The sequence below is a fragment of the Elephantulus edwardii genome, unplaced genomic scaffold, assembly GCF_000299155.1.
Source record: "Elephantulus edwardii isolate Elephantulus edwardi_28Jun2011 unplaced genomic scaffold, EleEdw1.0 scaffold00144, whole genome shotgun sequence".
Taxonomy (NCBI): domain Eukaryota; kingdom Metazoa; phylum Chordata; class Mammalia; order Macroscelidea; family Macroscelididae; genus Elephantulus; species Elephantulus edwardii.
The window spans coordinates 3,761,773-3,783,818 of record NW_006399894.1 but is presented as its reverse complement, the minus strand read 5'-3'; the positions used below and the strand labels follow the sequence as shown (position 1 = coordinate 3,783,818).

Below are 22,046 nucleotides of genomic sequence, written 5' to 3'. Positions count from 1 at the left end.
ACAGTTTCTAAGGAATTATTGATTTATAAAAGTTTGATCAACAAAGCCAAATCTGACTTGAACAAGTGGATTTAAATTTACTGAAACTTTATAGGACTTTATAGGATAAAATAGAAATAAATATATAGGGTTTTCTAAGCTAAAATCTTCTCAGAAGCAAATTCGTATGTCTCTCTGTCACAGAGATTTTGGTTATCAGTCTTCTGGATTAGCATATTTAACTGCCCTCATTAATTGTGTCCTCAATAGCATTCATATGAATCTTCATTTCCAATATCTAGGGAAAGTTACATTTTGCTTTTATGACATAATTTCCATCTAAGTTTCTTAAATTAATAATATTAAGTTCTAATTTGTATTTGATGGATAATCTTCTATGACAGGAACCTCATTAATCTATTCTGATCGATGTGCAATCATGCTCAGTCTTAGCATTTTAATTCTGATGGCTCTGGTGACCTAGTGGTAAGGAGTTGCATTGCCAAATCAAAGGTATATAGTTTGAATTGACCAGCAGCTACATGAAATAAATATGGGCATTCACTCCCCCCCCCCATGTGATTCACTTACTGTCTCTGAAAACCTTTTGAGGGTCAGCTATGAAACAATTTTGATTCAATTCTACATAATAGCAACAACATTAGATCCAAGGAGTTAATAATCAATAGATAGATCATCAGTATGTTCACTGCATTAATCAGGATGGTGTAATAAGTTTCCAGTCTTTTAAACAAATTTCATTTGCAGGTTACATGATAGTGTCAATGTGAAAAAGATTTCAAATAGGAGAGACATTAAGTACTAAAGGAAGAAGAAATGATTTTAAGTAGTTCAACAAATTCAAGTACACAATGTGAAAAAGATTTCAAATAGAAGAGACATTAAGTATTAAAGGAAGAAGAAATTATTTTAAGTAGTTCAACAAATTCAAGTACATTGCAATGGAGTCAGAACAAACTCATAGATACTATTCAGCAGGTTTTTCATGGTGCAGCCAATTGGCCCAGTGATGAGAGCCTTTGTTTTCTGGATGTTTTGCTTGAGTCCATATTGAAGACTACAATCCTTGACCTTCTGCAGCAAGTGCCTCTGGTCCTCTTCAGCTTCAGCAAGCAAAGTGTGTCATCTGCATAACATGGGTTGTTGATGGGTCTTCCTCTAATCCTGATGCTACATTCCTCCTCACAGAGCACAGCCTCCCAAATGATAAGTGGTCTGCAAATAGACTGAAAATTTATGGAGACAGGACCCATTCCTGACACACTTCATTCCTGATTTTGAACCATGCTGTGTTTCCCCATTCTTTTCTGAAGATTGCTTCCTGGTATAAGTTTCACATGAGCCAAATTAAGTGTTCTAGTATTCCCATGCTTCTCAAGGTTAACCACACTTTGTTGTGATCCACACAGTCAAATGCCTTTGCACAGTCAATGAAACACATATAGACATTGTTCTGGTGCTCATTGCTTTCTGTTAAGATCCATCCGGCATTGGTGATAATGTCTGTAGTGTCAAGGCCTCTTCTAAAACCAGCTTGCATTCCTGGCAGCTCTCTGTTGGCATAGTGTTGCAGTCATTTTTTAATAATCTTCTGCAAAATTTTGCTTGTGTGTTCTCTTAGTTTTAATGTTCAATAATTTCCATAATCTATTAGGTCATTTTTTTAAGGGGATAAAAATGGATCTCTTCCAGTCAGTTGTTCAGTTAGTTGTCCTCCATCTTTCTTGGGCACAACCTGCTGAGCATGTCCAGCGTTGCATCTGTTTGCTGAAACATGTCAATTAATATTCCATCAATCCCTGTGGACTTATTTTTGCCAAGTTCTTCAGAGCAGATTACACTTTCTCCTTCATCACCATTGTCTTATGATCTTATGTTATTTCATGCAATTCTTCTGTGTGAATCCATTCCTTCTTTCTGGTACTGTTACTCGGTATATTCTTTACATCTTCTTTTAAACCTTCCTGGATCATTCGATATTCTACCCATAGAATCCTTAAGAATTCCAACTCATGGCTTCAATTTTTTCTTTCACATCTTTAGCTTAAGAAATGCCAAGCGAGTTCGGCCCTTTTGATTTTCCAACTCTAGGTCCTTCCACAGTTAAATATTTAGTTTCAAAATAGTAATTTAACTCAGAAATGCAAAACAATTTTTAAAGTAAAATATCAGGGTTAATTTTTGTCTATTGGATTTTGTTATTGTTTTTAGGTCAAGTCAAATATAACCTATCGTGACTCTATGAAAAACAGATTTGAATGCTCTTCAATACTGTGCCGCCCTCACACTTCCAGACACTGTAGAACCCATTGAGGCAGTCACCATATCAGTCTACCTGTGAAGGGTTTTCCTCTCTTTCACTGACCTTCTATCTTTCTGAACAACATGTCCCACTCCAAGGAATAGCATTTCCTGAGATATGTGAGGCAAAGCTTTATCATCTTTGCCTTTGGAGAACATTATGATTGTACTTTCTCCAAGACACATTTGTTTGTTCTTTTTTTCAGTCCATTTGAAGTTCGGTACTCTTATCAAACATCACAGCTCAAAGGCATCAGTTCTTCTTCTGTCATCCTTTTTCATTCTCCAGCTCTCACGTGAATAACAGAAAAGAAAGAACATGACCTGAATCAGACATATTTTAGTCCTTAAACTGACATCGTTATACCACAACAATTTGGAAAAGTCCTTGCATGCATACTGCTGATCTTCTGACTGCTAGTACCACAGGATTGATTGTGGATCCAAGTGAAATGAAGTTAATTATAGCTTCAATCTTTACTTCATCTATCATGATGTAGCCTGTGGTAAGATTCTTTGTTTTTCAATGTTGAGATACAAACCATATTGAAGGTTGTATTCTTTGATCTTCTGTAGCAAGTGCTTCAAGTTCTCCTCACTTCAAGGTTGTGTCATCTGCACATTGATGAATCTTCCTCTGATCTTGATGCCACATTCTTTTTCATAGACTGTAGCTTCTGAATAATTTGCTGAATATACATATAGAATAGGTATATAGAGAGAATACAACCTTGACACACTACCTTCTAATTTGAAACCATATAGTGTTGCCTTACTCTCTTCATATAGCAGCTTCTCTGTCTAGGTATAATTTTAACATTTGCACAATTAAGTGCTCTGATATTCCCATTCTTTTCAATTTTAGCCATAACTACTTCTGATCTACACAATCGCTTTTGCATAGTCAATAAAGCATAAATAGACATTCTTTTGATTTACGTTAAGCCAGGATCCATTTGACATCATCAGTTATATCTCTGGTGTCATGGCTCTTGAAAATTCTGCTTGAACTTCTGGCAATTGTCTATCTCTATATTTTCCCAGCTGTTTTTGAATGATCTTCAGCACTATCTTGCTTGCATGTGATATTAATGGTGCTTTTCAATGTTTTCCACAGTCTATTAGATCACCTTTATTAGGAATGGGAGCAAATATTCACATCTTCCATCTGTTGGCCAGATAGTGGTCATCCAAAATTTTTTACATAGATTGATGAGTACATCCAAGGATGCTCTATTAATTGAAACAATCCAGTTGGTATCCCATTGATTCCTGAGACCTTCATTTTTGCAAATATCTTAAATGCCCTTCAGCTTCCTCCTTCATTACCATTAGCTCCTAGTCATATGGTAGTTCATTAAATCTTTCACTGTCTGTAATTCTGTTTGATAGTGTCTATACATTTCTTCCATCTCTCTCTTTCTTTTCTTTTTTTCTTTTTGTGGAACTGAAAATGGGATTTATTAGGAAAATGAGTTGAAGAGAGAGTGGGGGAGGCAAACAATATCACCCAATACAAGTCCAGGTTTTAGCTCAATTTCCAAGGCACAATTTCTCCATTAATCCGGAATTTGGTCTTAGTCAAATCCAAATCATCCAGCAAGGTTTGCCTCAGAGCAGTTCAGCTTCTCCTTAATTATCTGGAAAGAACAGAAAAACCTTTAACTGTGGCTTTCATCTCAGGGATCCTCTGATTACACCTTGCCACAATTTCTCCACAGAAATGCTTCAGTGTCTCCACTACCATCACCAAGTCTCACCACCAGGGTCCCACTTACAACAGGGTCTTGCTCTAGTCTCCCATAAGTCTTGCTCTCCTCAAGTCTTGCTGTTCCAAGTGGGAAGTGTTCTTCTCTTACCTTAGTCCCACAGCTGTTGATGACCTCCATCTTATTTTGATGCTTTCTGGGCCATTCAATATATTTCCCATAGCATCTTTCAATATTGTGACTCAAGGATTAAATTTGTTCTTCAGCTTGATAAATGCACTTCAGTTATTTATTTTAACCTTTAATTCCAGCTCATTGTACATTCCATTTTAAAACTTTGATTTGTCTTCTTGAGCTGCCCTTTGAAATCTCTTCTTCAGCTCTTTTGTTTTGACATATTTTCCCATTGTTTTGGCTTCCTGATGATCTAGTGCAATTTCCAGAGTCTCTTAGATGTCCACTTTCTGCAACAACAAAAAGGTTTTTCGTGTTTTTTTAAATTTTTTATTTTCTTCTTCTTTCTCTGTCTTTGTAATGACATTTTACTCTCTTCATGGATGTTATCCTTGATATTATCCTACAACTCAACTGGTCTTCCATCATTGGTGTTACAAACTTCAAATGTATTCTTAAGATGATTGTGAAACTAAGGTGGAAAAAATTCAATATCATATTTTTGTTCCTGTGTACTTGTTTTCATTTTCCTCCATTTGAACTTCACAGGAGTAACTAATAGTCTGACCTTTAGTCCGCCCTTGGTCTAGTTTTGACTGCTGATATTGTGCTTCTCCAACAATTCCTTCCACAGAAGTAGTCAGTCAGATTCATATGCACCCCATCAAGTGAGGCACAAGTGTAAAGTCATCATTTTGTGTTTTTTAAGAAAGGTATTTGCAACAAATAAATAAATATTGAAAATATACAATTAGATTGTTGTTTTTCTAATGTTATTTTTTCACCAAGCTCAGTTTTCTGACTACTATTCCTTATTTAGTGTTTGCAACGTTTTCATTCTAGTCAATAATTATCATTAATATGTCTTCACTACCATACTCAGTCAATTTCAGATTGCAAGATTTGGTAAAATTTTCAATTTCTGTCTCTTTTTTTCCAGATGTGAGAATGTACATTTTAATACTAGTTGCATTAACAGGTCTTTCTTGTATGCATATGGGTAATATTCCATCAGACGCAACATTGCATTTCAGGGTAGAACTTGACATTGACTTTTTGACCGTGAAAGAAACATGCTTCTTAAGGGGCCACACTAGTCTATCTCATGTCACTAGTGCCTAGAGTGTTTATGTTCATGCAGCCTATTTCATCTTTCAAAATTTCTAGTTTTCTGACATTCAAGCTTTGTATATTCCATGTTTTAGTTATTTAAGGATGTTTGCCATTATTTTTCTTCATTTCAACTGACTTCCTACCTTGGGTCTACCACTAATACTAAAACTATTTGTGGTGTTCTACTGCCCATAGGATTTTCAGAGGTCTGTTATTTAAGAAATGAATAGTCAATCCTGCTTCCCAGTCTGTCATAATCTGGAGGCTTAAACCTGTCCGCCATTGGTAACTCTTGTCGCATTTGACATACCAGTGTCATAGCTTTCAGTATATCAGCAATCCATTATCTCAGTACAGAAAACTACAAAAAATTACTGTACCAATTAAAACAGTGTTCTCCCCAAATAATTATGGACTGTTTCGTCTTTTTTCGTTCAACTAAAGGTCAGTTATGGGCTGTTGGGTCTCTTATTTAATTAACAGTCAGATGTGGGCTGTCTGATCTTTATTATTAACAATCACGTGTGGGATGATAGCCTCTTGCTTAAACCAATTAGAGTCTGCTGGGTGGGCTTTGGGACTATAAGTGGTTTGGGCCCTGCCTGAGAGCCTTTTGTTTGAAGCAAATAGAATCTAGAATGTTAAGTCTTTTTCATTTCATTAACAGGCAGATGTGGGCTATTCTGTCTTTTTGATATAATTAACAATGAGATATATGCTGTTTTGTCTTTTTTATTTTTTATTGCTTTGCTAATTTATTTACAAAATTTGAATATTCTCTTTTCCAGTACAGATTCTTCCAATTTCCATCACCCCGTACCTCATCAAATTGTACAACCCATGATTAATACCTCTTTGCACATAGTCAGCCTATTTAAAAAATTTAATTAACAATCAGCTATAAGCTTAGAGCCCCTTGTTTAAATCATTTAGGACCTGGCGGGTGGGCTTTTGTGATTAAAAGTTCATTGTTTTCTATTGGACAGTGATTTTTAAAGAAGTTACTATGGAGAAGAAAACATAAATGAAAATATTTTTGTGCAGATGTTTTTTGCTCTCCTAAAATGATAGAAATTACACAATTTTTTCTTACTCATATTTTTTACACATTATTTTACTTACAGTAACATGTACTTCTCATGCATTATTTTAAGGAAATTGAAGGTAGTATTAAAAAAAAGTCCAGTCAATTGTTGCAGGAAGAAAATGCTAAGTCTGTTCTATTTCTAAAAATATCTGTAAGTCTGTTCTATGAATGTACTATTCAAGTAGCTCCCTAGTTTCCTTTTTTTTATTCCAAGGACACTGTATCAGTTGAAGAAGCATTTGAATTGTTGTGTAGGGTTTAAATTCTGCTTCAATTTATTTTCTTTCTTTTTTAGAATTGCTTTTCTTCTTATATCATTTAAGGTTGTATTATTAAGGCATTGTTTAAAGTAGTAGAGTAATATAGAGAAAGGGAGTATAGCACACATTACTTTGATTTGCTTCAAAAATTTATCTAACATAGAAAAATACAGAGTTGAAAAACGTTGACAGGTTTTTTTTTAAACTCAATATTCTAACTACTGATCACTTTTATCTAATTATTTTGAAAGAGGGGGGCACTGGTGATGTAATCTATATGAAATTGCTCTGGTAACTGATAGGCATAGGTTCTCTGGTGCTTCTAATTCACCAGCAGCTTTTTGAGAGAAAGACAGTCTCCTCCTGCGTGATTTAGTGACTGAGGAAGCACACTGAGAAACCAATTTTGAGTTGATTCCACTTGATGGCAATGAGTTTTAGTGTTCTCTTGACATGAATGACAATCATCAGAAGAACTCTTCTTTGCAATATTTATTCTTTAAGTATAAAAAGAATTTAAAGAGTACATAAACTATTCAGAGATAATCTGTCCTCCTATATGAAATTATTGTTTAAAATATTGGCTACCTATTATGCTTAACATGGAAAAATCAGTTCTTCTGTTCCTCACTTAGTGTACCTTTCATATTTTCCCACAAAGATCTGAAAACTTACAGAAAAGTAAAATATTTAAATTGAAAGTATTAGTGATATCACTTTATATTTGCTGTGGTTTCTATAGGGATGACACAGAAATTCCATGTGAAATATGAATTCTAACGTCCTTGAAGAGTTGGCCTGAGAATCAACCCTCCAGTGAACTGAAAAGTCCCTTCTTTAATATGACTTAGTTTACACTGTGATGGAATGTCACAAATACTCCTAGATCAGGAATCTCTGAAAGTTATCATTCAAAACTTGGGCTTTTGGACCATGAACTTGTCCTTCTCATTTTAAATTGTCATGAGCGTTTTGAGGAAATCTAAAATCAGTTTTTTTAGAAACAGAAGGTCATATATTGTTTATTTCATTCAAAAGGTATTAAGTACCCTTTGTTTCCTCTCATGAGATTGTGTGTGGAGGATCATCTTAGGCAAATAGCAAGCAAATAATGACTAAATTGTTAGCTGAACACCTTTCAAAAGGATGTAACTGTAATAGTAGCTTACTGTACATTTCTCACTGTATAGGTGAAGGTGTGGTTTCTTGCCAGTGTACTTCAAGAATGGCCCCTATTTGTCTTTTTATAAAAAAAAAAAAAAACCTCATTGCCACTGGATTGGAATAGACTCATAGCTGATCATACAGCAGCTTTTCAGGAGCCTGTAAATTACCTGAGAGATTATCCATGTCCTGTGATGGTTCTTTTGGATTTGAACTATCAAAAAGTTTTGAGTTAGTAATGCAATTTCCTAGGAGCTGCTGGAGGTTTATTTATTGCTTTGGTAAGGCTAAGTTTCAGTAAAGCTTCCGGAATAAGACTGACTAATTATGCAGCTCTGGTGACCTAGTGCTAAGAAACTACACTTCAATATCAAAGGCACGGGGTTGATATCCTCTAGCTGTTCCTGGGAAAGAAAGATTGGCAATATTCAACTGTGTGATTTACTGCCTTCGAAAACCCAATGGAGGGTGAGCCATGAGTAGTTCCCACACAATGACATACAACACCACCAACAACAAATGGAATAAATAGAAGTCGATCAACTTCTGAAAATTAGCTGTGAAATCCAATGGGATACAATGATCTGTTGTGTACCGAGCTGTTATAAAAAGAGGGCTAACTTCATGATAGATAATGACAACATAGACTGACAACGATGTGCTTCCATGGGAAAGTCATTCTCAAAATCAGAGTTAATAGAATTTAATGTTTTAGAGTACAAGTTCTCAGTGCGTGTTTGTATAGGAAAAAAGTCTCTCTGTAATGAGTACTGTTCAATAGACGTTTCAGGATGCACTTCTCAAGAACCCATAGGCCTAGTAGAGAAGAGAAATTGTACAGGAGGAAATTGTTTATCCTTCTCCCAGAAGAAGCTAGAATATGAGAAGTGTAGAAGTTTATTTAAATTATACAGGTGGTTGTTGTTAAGTGCTGTCAAGTCAAGTACAACTCATACAAATAGATAAATAGAAGATCTAAACCCTGTTCTATCCTGTGCCATCCTCACAGTTCCTGACACACAAGAGCTTATTGCTATAGACACCTTGTCAGTCCACCTGATTGAGGGTCTTCCTCTCCTTTGCCAGCCCTCATTAAGCATAATCCAATCCTAATTTTCATCCCTGAAATTGGTAAAATACAGAATTGAAAAATTATGTATTTACTTTATAGAGGTAAATATTCAAATTGCTTATAAATGCTTTTAAAATATTGATACATATTTGAATGACACTTTTTTGAACAATTAAACCTTATAGGTATAATGACAATACATTTTGGATGTATTTTATACAATTTGAAATATTGGAATTTAGCTCATATGATAATTATATGAGTGCAAACCAGATATGTATTTTACCCAATTTAAGTATAATTTTTCTAATACATTTGAATATGAGTTATTTAATATGTTTGAATAATATTTGCTTAATTTAAGGTTACAAGGTTATTTTCTCATACTGACCCAATGCTAGAGGCAGTGGTTTTGTGAATCTTGTAATATTTTAAGGAAACCTTTTAATCTTGCTTTACAAATAAATTACTGTATCATTGTTCATAATACATGATTTATTTTTACTCTCTGTTGAACTTTGACCTTACTCAATTTTGTGCTTTATTTATTCTAGTTCTGTGTTTTATTTTTTCACCTTGTTTGTGAACTAGTTTCCCTAAGGTCAGTTTCTTTTTTTCATCTTTTCAAATAACCAAATTTAGCTTTAGTAATATTTTGTTTTTTATCATTCTTTTTTTATGCTGATTTTTCTTTTTTTTATGTTGTCTTTGCTTGATCTTTTTTTCCTTTTTTGCATTGAATACTTAAATCTCTACACAGATATTGTAATTAATTTTTTTAATTTATAAATGTTTTTAACATTTCATTGTTTTTTCTGTTATATTTTTCCTCTCACCATTACTCATTAAAATGTACAGAATACTGTTGACCAAATAGTGTATAGCAACTGACTTTGCACAGATGAGAGTATCTTAACATCAGGCTTATTCACATTTGGGTGAGGCAATGCTAAATTGAAGGGAGCTGGCCTTTGTGGTAGCAGGTTTTCAGAGCTATAGATCTGACAGGTGGTCATTGCTCATATTTCTCCTGTGGAACTTTAGTGGATTTAAACTAGCAGAGAGGCACCTTTGTGTTAGCAGTACTTCTCTTGTAGACTACATTGTGGTGGTCACCTAAGAATGGATCTGGCTCAAGAGTGATGAGCAGAGCGAAGTTGAAGGCATAGCTCGGCTTCATCATGGTCATCAAAATCTCTCCTCACAATGTCTTGTATTTTTTGGGTACAAAACTGCCTTCTATTAAGAACCACTTGCCTAAGAGTACAATAATTTAATAAACTTTGTTGTTGTTGTTGTTATGTGCCGTTGAGTCGTTTGTGACTCATAGCGACCCTATGCACAACAGCCCTAAACCCTGCTCTATCCTGCGCCAACCACACTGCCTCCGACACACCCATCCCGATTACCCAAGTCACCGAATCAATCCATCTCATCGAGGGTCTTTCTCTCCTGCGCTGTCCCTCTGCCCTCCCAAGCATGATGTCCTTCTCCAAGGACCCGTCCCTCCTGGCAACATGTCCAAAGTATGTCAGACGAAGCCCCAGAATCCTTGTCTCCAAGGAGTAGCTTGGTTTAATCCTCTCCAAGGTGAATTTGTTTGTTTTCCTGGCAGTCCATGGTACATTCAATACTCTTCTCCAGCACCACAGCTCAAAGGCATCAACTCTCCTTCTGTCCTTTATATTCATCAAAACAATTTAAAAAATACAAAATTCAACACTTTATTAGTTTAGCTCACAGTTAGATTTTGAAACCCAGTAAGTTACTTTTAATATGAACTTAAAAGATTTCTGCCAATAAATGAGAACTAGTTTCTTCTATGAACTAAATATATATTGGACTATGACTTCAAGTATTTCCACATTATGGTGTCATCGATTTATTGTTCAAAATGGCTTTCCTAATCATTCACTTTGAGTTAGTCACATGGATGGACATAGTCATACAAATAGGGCATGTCAGTCTATAAACAAGAGAATTGTCTGGTCTTGCCATGAAATTGAATAGATTTAGCAGCAGAATTTGAGAATCTCACCATTAGCAATGAAGCAGCGGGAGTACATAGTTACAGTCCATTCAAGACCAGATATTCTTGCAACAGCCAGAGCTACAGGACAGTAGTAGCAGCCACAACAGAGAACCAAAATGCTGAAGTGACACAGAGGAGATCTGGGCCTGCTACCTTATGGAACCAGAATCAGAAGCCTTTGCCCAAACTTCCTGGAGAACTTGAGTGTTGATGCCATAACTAGCACATAACTAAGAGTGCTTAAACTGGCCTCAAACTTCAAGGCTGAAACCTGACTGGGCTGTGAGTACATTTCAGAAGCCAGCCAGGCTGAGAAATTGTATCCTGTTGGCAATTTGAATTATAACCTGTTAACTTTCCCACTAAACCCCATAATTTTCTATATGGTCTGTGAGCTATTACAATGGATTTTGGAATGAGCTTGGTACTGTAATTAGTAGAAAGCCATATGGGAGTATAGCAGATATGGCTGAAATAATGGGAATTGATTGTATGTTGTAGATATTGTTTATGGGGTATTTTCCTTTTGTGGAGTTAGTAGAGGTCAGATTTGACTTGCTCTACAAGGTCCTTGCTTCATTTATACATATAATTATTTTAGTGATCTGCATAGATTTTTTTTATCTTCTTCAAACTGTAGCTTATTACAGTGTATTAGAACTAATTTCATCTGGGATCTTACATTATCTACTTTGAGTGTTAGTGTCTCTACTTAAAACAAGAATGAAGCTGGACCACAAACTAGATATTTGTGATAGGTAAGGAAGAAGTTTTTATTATCTTGTACTCTGAACTCTGAGCACAAAGTGTTGTGTAAGCTTTAAATATCAGGAGTTAATGAACCAGATAATTTCAACACCAGACTGTACTTTTATTATATACCTACTGAAATATTAAAGAACTTTTCTGCATAAAGTCAATGTCTATAGCACTGCTGACCTGTTAGGGTCATTAGTCACTATTTTGGGGAGACAGAAAGAGAAAAAGAAAATGAACTTTCTTGAGAAAATGTAAATTAGCTGGAGATGATTTCGGAATCATATTTTCAAATATAGAAAGTATTTTGGTGGTGTGTTTACCTGACTTTGGCATTGAGGATATGTTTGTTTCACAGAATGAGCCTGGGAGAATCCCCCCTTTTTTTTTCTATTTTCAGAAATACTTTATGTAGAATTGGTCACAATGCCTCTCTGAATGATAAAATTCACTTGTAAAACCAAATGGGTTTTTGTTGTTGTTGTTGAAAGTTATTTTATTACCTTTTCAATTTCTCCTTTTGTAATGGGTCTATGCAGATGTTTCATTTCAGTCTGTGTTTGTTAAGCTGTAAGTTTTTAAGTATTTGTCCATTTCTTCTGTCGTTGTTACGTGCCATCAAGTCACCTGCAACTCATAGTGGCCCTGTGTATAACAGCCCTGAACCCTGATCTATCCCGTGCCAATATTATTTTCTCAGACACAGCTACCCGCATTACCACAGTCACTGAACCAATCCACCTCATCAAAGATCTTCCTCTCCTGTGCTGTTCCTCCACCTTCCCAAGCGTGATGGCCATCTCCAAGGATTGGTCCATCTTTGCAACATGTCCAAAGTATGTCAGATGAAACTTCAGACTCCTTTCCTCCAAGGAGCAGCCTGGCTTCACCCTCTCCAGGACAAAGCTGTTTGTACTCTTAGCAGTCCATCGTATATTCAATACTTCAACACGACAGCTAAAAGGCATCAATTCTCCTTCTATCATCCCTAGTCATTGTCCAGCTCTCTGACGCATAGCAGTGATTACAAACACCATGGCCTGTATCAGGCGCACCTTAGTCTCCAGACTGACATCGTTTCTAATCAGTATTTTAGAGAAGTCTCTTAACTATAGACTTTCCCATTGAAATACTTCTTTTAATTTCCTGAATGCTGGTGACAAGAGTGTTGTCTGTGAAGCCAAGCAAACTACAATCTCTTCACTATTCATCATGATGCCCAGTGATTACAATCTTTATTTTCTTGATATTAAGCCTCAATCCATACTGAAAGTTGCAGTCCCTGACCTTCTGCAGCAAGCAGTTCAGGTTGTGCTCAGTTTCAGCAAGCAGGGCTGTGTCATCTGTCTAACACAAACTGTTGATGAGTCTACTTCCAATCCAAATGCCACATTTATCTTCATAGAGCCCATCTACTTCTTCTAGGTTTTAATATTTGTTTGAATATATTTATTCATAATATTCCATTTTACTCACTGTTGGTTGGAGTGTAAAATAGTGTAACCACTCTGGAAGGCAGTACGGTGATTTCTCAAAAAGCTGGAAATAGAAATATCTTTGTCTCAGTAATTGCACTACAGGGAATATGCCCTAAAGTAACTAGAACTGCCACCCAAACAGAAATATACACACCCATGTTTATTGCTGTATTGTTAACAATAGCAAAGAGATGGTAGTAACCCAACGTACCGATCAACAAATGAATGGACAGAGAAACTGTGGTATATTCACACAATGGAATACTACACAGTTCTGAAAAACAAGGAACTCATAAATTATTATGCAAAATGGGTGACCCTGGAGGACATTATGCTGAATGAAATATCTCAGTCATAAAAGAACAAATACTGCATAATACCACTGTTATGAAACAGGACTGACATAGGTGTTGAAGGAAACTAAGAAAAGAGAAGATCAATAATGAACACTATTTAAATAGATGAGGGAAAGAATTTTCTACAAGAAATATATTATTAAGTATTATTTGCATGACAACAGTCCAGAATAAGAGGAGCATAGCAAAGTGGACTAAGGGAGGGGAGAAAGAAGAAAATTGTGCAACAATTAAAGAATCTTTTTAAAGGGAAAAGCAAAATGAGGGGTCAGGAAGGAAAATGTGCAACAGTGAATGAATGGACATATATACATACATGTAAACTTTCATTAAAATATCAATAAAACAATAATAACAACAACAAAAATAACAAAATACAGTGTAGTGCATCTCTTATTGGAACTTACTTGATATTATTCAAAATTAATGACAAATTTTTTTAACTTAATTAGAAATTAACATCAATATAACAGTTTATAAAATTAAATAATCAGCACAAACTCGAACAGGGGGAAGTGGAGTAAAGGAAAAAAGTGCAACAATGAGTGAATGAAAATCCGAAATCTCTGTAAATGTTCATGAAAATGAATTAAAAAATTGTAATAAAAATTAATAACTTTAAGAAAAAGTTTGCTTAAAAATTTAACATTCTAGCATCTTTCAAAACATTATATATTTTAATGTGCTCTGTTAAAAAGTATATTCTAAAATTTTATGTAATTTAAATAACTGTTAAATTGTGTACATACAAGAAAAGTATGCTAAAAATGTAGAAACTTTGAAAATTGAGTCCAAATAACAAAATTTAGTAAAGGCTAAAATTAAAATTTATTTGTCAATGTAACCTACAAGTAAAAGTATATCATGATAATTATGTAAATAAAAATATGTGTCAATTGGTTATGAAAATTTGCTAAACTTAGTAATATATTGGCAGGTACTAAGCTCATATTTTAGTATTCTTGCTTAAGAATTAAGAGAAGTGAGTTCTCTAACTTTACGAATTTTATCTAAACTTTTCTGAAGGGATTTCCATTTGCATTAAATGCAGCACACCTAATGAAACAATGTATTTTTAGCGACTAATAAATATTAATCACTACTCTTGTTATTATTTCAGTTATTATTAATTGGAGAAAACATAGAAAATACAATTGCCTTTAATTCAAGATAATAGTGGCTAATTGTCATGAATTTGAACCTATCCACCATCTCCTTTATAACAATTAGAGTTATTGTATTGTCTGACTTTTCTGGTCACAGTGCTTGTTAAGGGTGAAATAAGGTGAACAGAGAAAAATATTTTTTAATAAGAAAGGAAATATACTCTGAACACTATACCTTCTGCTTTTGAAGATAGAAACTACTAGTTGTATTTAACATTATTTTTTATTCATAAGGAGACATTTGTAATACACAATTTATGCATGAAAGCTCAATGATGTAACTGTTATTAGCTAAAGAGTAAAATCTGTATCTTTCCTCTTTCTTCACTCTACAATTCACCCACTAAACTCTGCTATGCTAGTGATTTCTGCCCCCTTTGTCTTTCCCTTTTCTGTTTTGGACATATATACACATCTTACTAGTTATACTTCTATTTTTACAATAATGGCCTTATGCAGTATTTTCTTATGAGATTGAATGTGTTTACTCAGCTTAATGCTTTCCAGTTTCTTCTTTGTTATATAGTACCTTACATAATTTTCGACAGGACTCAGAAAAATAGCCATAGCAATAGGAATTAATTCAATAAAATACAATATATTTGAATGATTGTATGAAGCACAAAGTAGATGAATGATAGTGTAAACCAAAGTGTAAAAAATGCCCCACATTAGTACAAAACTGGTTTCTAGGAAACAGAGATTTGAAACATCTCAAATGTGCCTCCCCAATCTATGAATGTATCCATGCACAAGTACACGCACAAATAGAAAGGTGTACGTCTAATTCCCTATTGAAATAGTAACTCCTTTGCATGTTTAAATTGAAATGGTAAATGCTATAGTCCAAGCTAGATGCTTTGGAGCCTACACAGGTGCATTAGACCAGAAGAACACAGCTGACAGTGCACTAGAAGGAGGGAAACTGGAACTAGAGGATGGCTCCCAGGAAGGAACAAAGTTTGTCCAGAAGCTGTCATTCTTCTGCCCTTGTGAGAATTAGGAAAAACTGGGTTATGCAGCCTTAACTGTCTCATCTACATTCCAGGACAAAGACCCCAGAGCTCAACTACTGAGCCATGTCCATTGCCTAACCTATATGTTTTCCATCCATAAGCCACAGGTGCAAAAGCCCACAGGTTTGTGTTTAGGTTAAATAAAAAATATACATGTAAGATAAATTCAAAAAAAGCAAAAATGTTTACGATCATAGACATATGCATTGAGACATTTTTTCAAAAGGACTGGAAGCTGAGAATACTTAGAATACATAGTGACATTATGAGCAAGAGCCCTAAACCCTACTCTATTCTGTGACAACCTCATTGTCTCTGAAAAGCTTATTCCCATTACTCCAGTCACTAAATCTATCTATCTAATTGAGGGTCTTCCTCTCTGGTTCTGTCGCTCCACCCTCCCAAACATGATGTCCCTCTTCAAGAACTGGTCCCACCTTGAAACATGCCCAAAATATGTCAGACGAAGCTTCAGAATCCTTGCCTCCAAGGAGCAACCTGGTGTCACCCTCTCAAGGACAAACCTGTTTGTTCTCCTAACTGTCCAAATTATATTCAACACTCTTCTCCAACACCACAGTTCAAAGGCAACAATTCTATATTATCCCTAGACATTGTCCAGTTCTCTGATACATAGCACACAATTGTGAAGACTATGGCCTGGATCAGGCACACCTTAGTCTCTAGCCTGACACCATTGCTCTTCAGTACTCTGGAACGGTCCCTAAGAGCTGACTTTTCCAAGGCAATTTGTCTCTTGATTTCCTGGCTGCTTGTACTAAGAGTGCTTATTGTGAAGCCAAGCAAACTAAAACTTTTAACAATCTCACTATTCTCACCATCCATAATGATTAGTATGTTGTTGTTGTTGTTGTTGTTGTTTGATGCCATCAAGTTATAGACGACTCTTAGCGACCCTATGAACGAACAGCCTGAGCACTCTTAAAACGTAGAGTTTCCGGAGGCAAGCCATTTCAGAAGTGGATGACGCTCCTGCTTCCAGGCTTGATTCAGTCGGGAAGCTCCACCCAACAATGTCCACCGTGGGTATCCATAACCACGATTGGCATATCACTGTCACAGTGTTCAGCATCACAGCTTAGTAAATAAATTGGGAATCTTGAATTATCAGTTACAGGAAGTTGGTATTTTTTTTGTTTTATTTCTTAATTATATAAATAAGCATAAGGTTTTTAATAAGCCAATAACGGCTTTTAATAATCCAATATAAACTAATAGCAATATGTTTGGCTTGATTTAATTTTAGTTTATTGTTGACATAGGAAATTATAGGGAATGAATAATTATATAACTATTTATCTGTAGATAGATATATCTAGATGTTGTTGTTGTTATTGTTGTTATGTGCCGTCGAGTCGCTTGCGACTCATAGCGACCCTATGTACAACAGCCCCAAACTCTGCTCTGTCCTGTGCCAATCACACTGTCTCCGACACTCCCATCCCAATTATCCCAGTCACTGAATCAATCCACCTCATAGAGGGCCTTCTCCTCTTGCGCCGTCCCTCCACCCTCCCAAGCATGATGTCTTTCTCCAAGGACCGGTCTCTCCTCACAACATGTCCAAAGTATGTTAGACAAACCTCGGAATCCTTGCCTCCAAGGAGATATACATCTGTTATTCACAAGATGATATTTTGTTAAAAAAGAAAGAGATACACCATTCCTTGTGTCAGTGATACTGTGAATAACACTTAGAGATGAAAAGGCTTAGAGTGTTTCTGAAAGTTACTGAGTTTGTTAGTAACTTCTCATAAATGCTTTGCTTTCTGGGCATGTTTTTAAATGTGGATTTTGTGAAATCAATTATATTTAGAAATAATGACACATTTTAAGCACAAAAAATGCGCACACAAGCACACAGAGATGCCAAAATATATTAAGCATATAACATTCATATTTACAAAAGAAAATTTGATTAATTATCATTTATTTATTATTATCATTGTGATTAACATAACCTTCTAATGGCACAATAATTGATCACTTTCCAGAAGCGTACAAATCTTAGAGCCTTTTTGTATAGACTAACAACTGAATTCCTTGTCAGTTATCAGACACTTGGGTTTAAGCAACTGATGAATCCCAGATTACCAGGTCAAATGAAAGGTTGGTGACTTGCAAAGTTGTATGATTGAAGATTGGCACGCAATAGAAAGATTATTGACACTAGTTCAAATATCAGAGGCTGACAATTGACCACATACTGGATTTATATGGAACAAAACCAGAATTTTGATGGATACCTGTGTGTGCGTGTGTGCATGTGTGTGTTTGTATTTGTGTGTTTGTGTATAAATGTGTGTATCCTTATATCTATATCTTTTTGTTTTTAATTAATGATTTTTTTAATTCAACATATATATTGTTACAGCATATTCTTTCCATTGAATTTTTTCCCTATTCATTCATTGTTGTACATTTTCCCCCTGCCCACCGCTCCCCCGGTTTGTTTTTCTCTTTAAAGAAAAAAATTCTTTCATTATTAAACATTTCCCTCCCCCCCTTCACCCTCCAGTCCTTTCTATCACTCGCACAGGTCACACTCTTTATGAAACTCTTTCATCTGATTGGCTACTCACAGTAATTTTTATTATGGAAGTAATTACATTATATCTAGCCTCATCCAGGAAATGATTGCTTATATCAGATCTCATCAAGGGAATACCTACATCAAACTGTTAAAACCCCTGAATCTTATCCATTGCACAGAAACATCCCTATAAACTAAGAGTACTTAACTTTATTTCTGTAGACATTGAGAATTTGATATTTGTTTATATGTTAGTCAGTAAAAGCAGCACTGGGTTATAGCAGGAGCTCATAAGATTACCATTTTTTTCTCTAAGACAAGAAGTAAGGCATAATTTCCTTTGTTACTGTTATGTGCTGTCAAGTTGCTAGTGATTCATAGTGACCCTATTTACAACAGCTCTGAACCCTGCTTTTTCCTGAGACAACCTTAATTGTCTGACACACCTATCTCTATTATCCCAGTCACTGAGTCAGTCCATCTCATCCAAAGCCTTCCTTTCTTCTGTCCTTCTACCCTTAAAGCATGTCTCTCTACAAGGACTAGTCCCTCTTGGCAACATGCCCAAAATATGTTAGATAGAACTTCAGAATCCTTACCTCCAAGGAGCATCCTGGTTTCATCCTCTCTATGTCAGACATGCTTGTTCTCCTAGCACTCCTTTTTTTATATTCAGTACTCTTCTCCACTACCACAGATCAAAACCATCAGTTCTCCTTTTACCATCCCTAGTCATTGTTCAGCTTTCTGATGTATAGTTAGTAAATGGGAAGGCCATGGCTTGGATCAGGTGCACCTTAGTCTCAAGACTAATGTCATTGCTCTTCAGGACTCTGGAGAGGTCCCTACCAGCAGACTTTCCCAATTCAATTTGTCTTTTGATTCAGCACTCACTGTCACAATTTTATATAAGAACAAGCTAAGACCTCGGGTTTTTAATTTTTCTCATATATACAAGGGTTTCAATATTATCCACAAATATTAAAAATATATAAATAATGAAAATTTAAAGTTGGTATAATAGAAATATTTAAAAAATACTTTGCGCTTTGGTTTTCTTCTTATCATTTTTGGTCAGTGGGAGTATAAATAGTTTGTACAGTGAGAGAGTGTGTGTGTGTGTGTGTGAGAGAGAGAGCGAGAGAGAGAGAGAAGTAGTAGAAGAACTATATCATCGTGACAACAAGTTGAATCTGCTTTTCATTTCAAGGTTGTAAAATAAAATTGACAGTAAAATCGTGCTAATAAAAAAGCTTGGGAAACTACCATATGCTGTGTCATCGTATTTACATGTCTAGTTATGAATGTTGCATTTGAGAAAATTCTTATAACTCAAAAATAAATCTAAGACCATTCATACTGGATTAGTCTAGTAATATGTGTGTGCATTAATGCAAAGAATAAGAATGCTATGGCTATAGCAGGAAACAACAAAGGACCTTCTTTCCTAAGATTTTTTGAAATTCACTATTTTCAGGAAAACTGAGCATTAACACAAAAGAATATTTGCGCTCTCTTGGGAAGATACCTTGTGGTAGAGTGTATAAAGCACCCATCTACCAACCAAAAGATTGAAGATTCAAATCCAGCAACTACTCTGGGAAAATTATATGACAGGTTGTTTCCATAAAGATTGACATCCTTTGAAACCCTATGACACAGTTCTAATGTATCCAGTAGGGTTTCAGCAGTAAAAAATAAATTTGAACTGATATTTTTCAGCTGAAAAAGATTATCTTAGACCTGAAATGTTGACTAGGATTTCCACTTCTTTGCTTATAGTATTTGCAGGAAGATGAACTGTTTCTTCTGTGTACTTTCTTGCTGTTTGCAGAAAGAAGAACTATTTCTTTGTTGCATTTCCTTTCAGTAGATCTTAATTCACCCTAGAATTGACTAATTTGCTATCATTTCTGCAGTTTTCTGCCATTTGTTAAGCCAGATTTAATGGTTAAGCAATTTTAAGTGTCCTGTCAGGTAATAGTAAAATGCTTCCATTAAAAATTAATTACCATCATACCCACCACAGCTGAGCTCCAGGGACTTTAATAAACTCAGTGACAAACCCCCCCAAAAAAAATTAATTACCAATACTTAGCAGAAGTCAACATCACCTGCCATAAAACAAGGTTGACTAGAAACTCTTCTTTTTAAAATATCAAGTTAGAATTCATGACAAGTTAAACAACTCTATATAAACATTTACCACATCTTTGTGAATAGTCATTTAGGTTATTTAGTCTAAAGTGAATTGCTTATTTCAGCTCTAATATAGCAAATTTATATCATTCCTCTTAACAAGCTACTGGAGAAATTAGTATAGAAGATTCAAATAGCGTTAAATGTCCATAAAATGATTAATGTAGAATTGCATGAGAACTATCAAATATTAAAGTGAATGTCTATGAAAGTGGATTAAATTAGCAAAATTAATCTCACATTCATGTTCTAAATATTTTCAGAAAGACGTAGTTCAAAAATACAATTCTATCTGGCTTAGAAATGAAGGCAGAGAGAGTAGATTATAAATTTATTAAATACATTTCACAGTACATATAAAATTGCTCACAGTCTGATAAGTATATAACAGTGTAATTAGGAAGTATTCAACTTAGACCAGCTTTGTTCTAATAGCATTCTTAATCTTTTTCTCATGTTCTCACTCAGCCATAAACAGGCATATGAAGTCAGATAGTAAACAGAGGGCAAGGCTTTGGGGAAGTTGGTTGACATGATTAGTATAATTTGTTGTTGTTGTTATTATTGCATACCATCAAGTCAGCTGACACCCCAGAGAGTTTTTCGAGGCAGTAAATCACATGGGAGTCGACGGCACATCTCTCCAACTGTAGTAGCTGGTGAATTTGAACCATATGTCTTTGAGTTGGCAGCACAGCTCTTTATCATTAGGCTACCAAAATTCCTTAGTAGAATTTTGGCAAATATAAAACAGCCAAGATAAGAGAGAAGCTCATTTGAAAAACTCTTTCTCTCTCACAACCCTCCCTGGTAGATGCAAAAGTGAATGGTTATCTTCACATGGTTAGATAATTATAGATTGGATAACCTATGATGGGCAGGTCAAGAGGAGCCACACACCCTTGTGACTACCTGAAATTGTTTCATCATGTAATGACTCTACTATCATATTTTAGTATCCTTATCTACCTTTAGAGAGCTCTGGTGGTTTAGTTTTAAGTAGTTGTGCTGGCAATCTAAAGACATGTAATTTGAATCCACCAGGTGCTCTGCAGGAAAAAGATGGATAATCTTCTCCGATGAAATTTTCTGACTCTATAAACTCCTTGGAGGGTCAGCTATGAGTTGATTTCCACTCCATGGTACATAACAGCCCTCTGCTTTTAGCTAGATAGCATTTTACTAATTGATGTACACAATCAACAAATAGATAAATAATTTCATTCAAACGTACAATGATTCTTACAGGTACATTTTAATATTATTTGCTTTCATGGATGATGCACATAAAATTTAGATTTGCATTGCTTTTTCTTCATCATATGGTTTACCAAGAGCAGAATCAGAATGTGGAATTAGTCTGCATAATCAAACACAGCTGACAAGTCAAGCAGTCAACCACAACTCTTATCACCTGAACAATAATCAGCACCACAATTATTCTATAATGAAAAATATCATAGCTAGCCAATAAGAATAATAAAGAAATATCCTTATTACTTTGCTCAGAAATTTGCATTTCTCTCTCATTTCTGTAAATGCCATGTTGTTGTTGTTGATTGCCACCCAGTCGAGCACAACTCAAAGCAATGCTAAACAAAAGGCCTGA

At 35.2% G+C, this 22,046-nt stretch overlaps 1 protein-coding gene across 2 annotated transcripts in view; it reads left to right on the top strand.

Moving 5' to 3' along the window:
- GRID2 (glutamate receptor, ionotropic, delta 2) overlaps positions 1-22,046 on the top strand; it is a 2,375,079-nt gene that overhangs the window by 414,714 nt on the left and 1,938,319 nt on the right. The window lies entirely within an intron of this gene.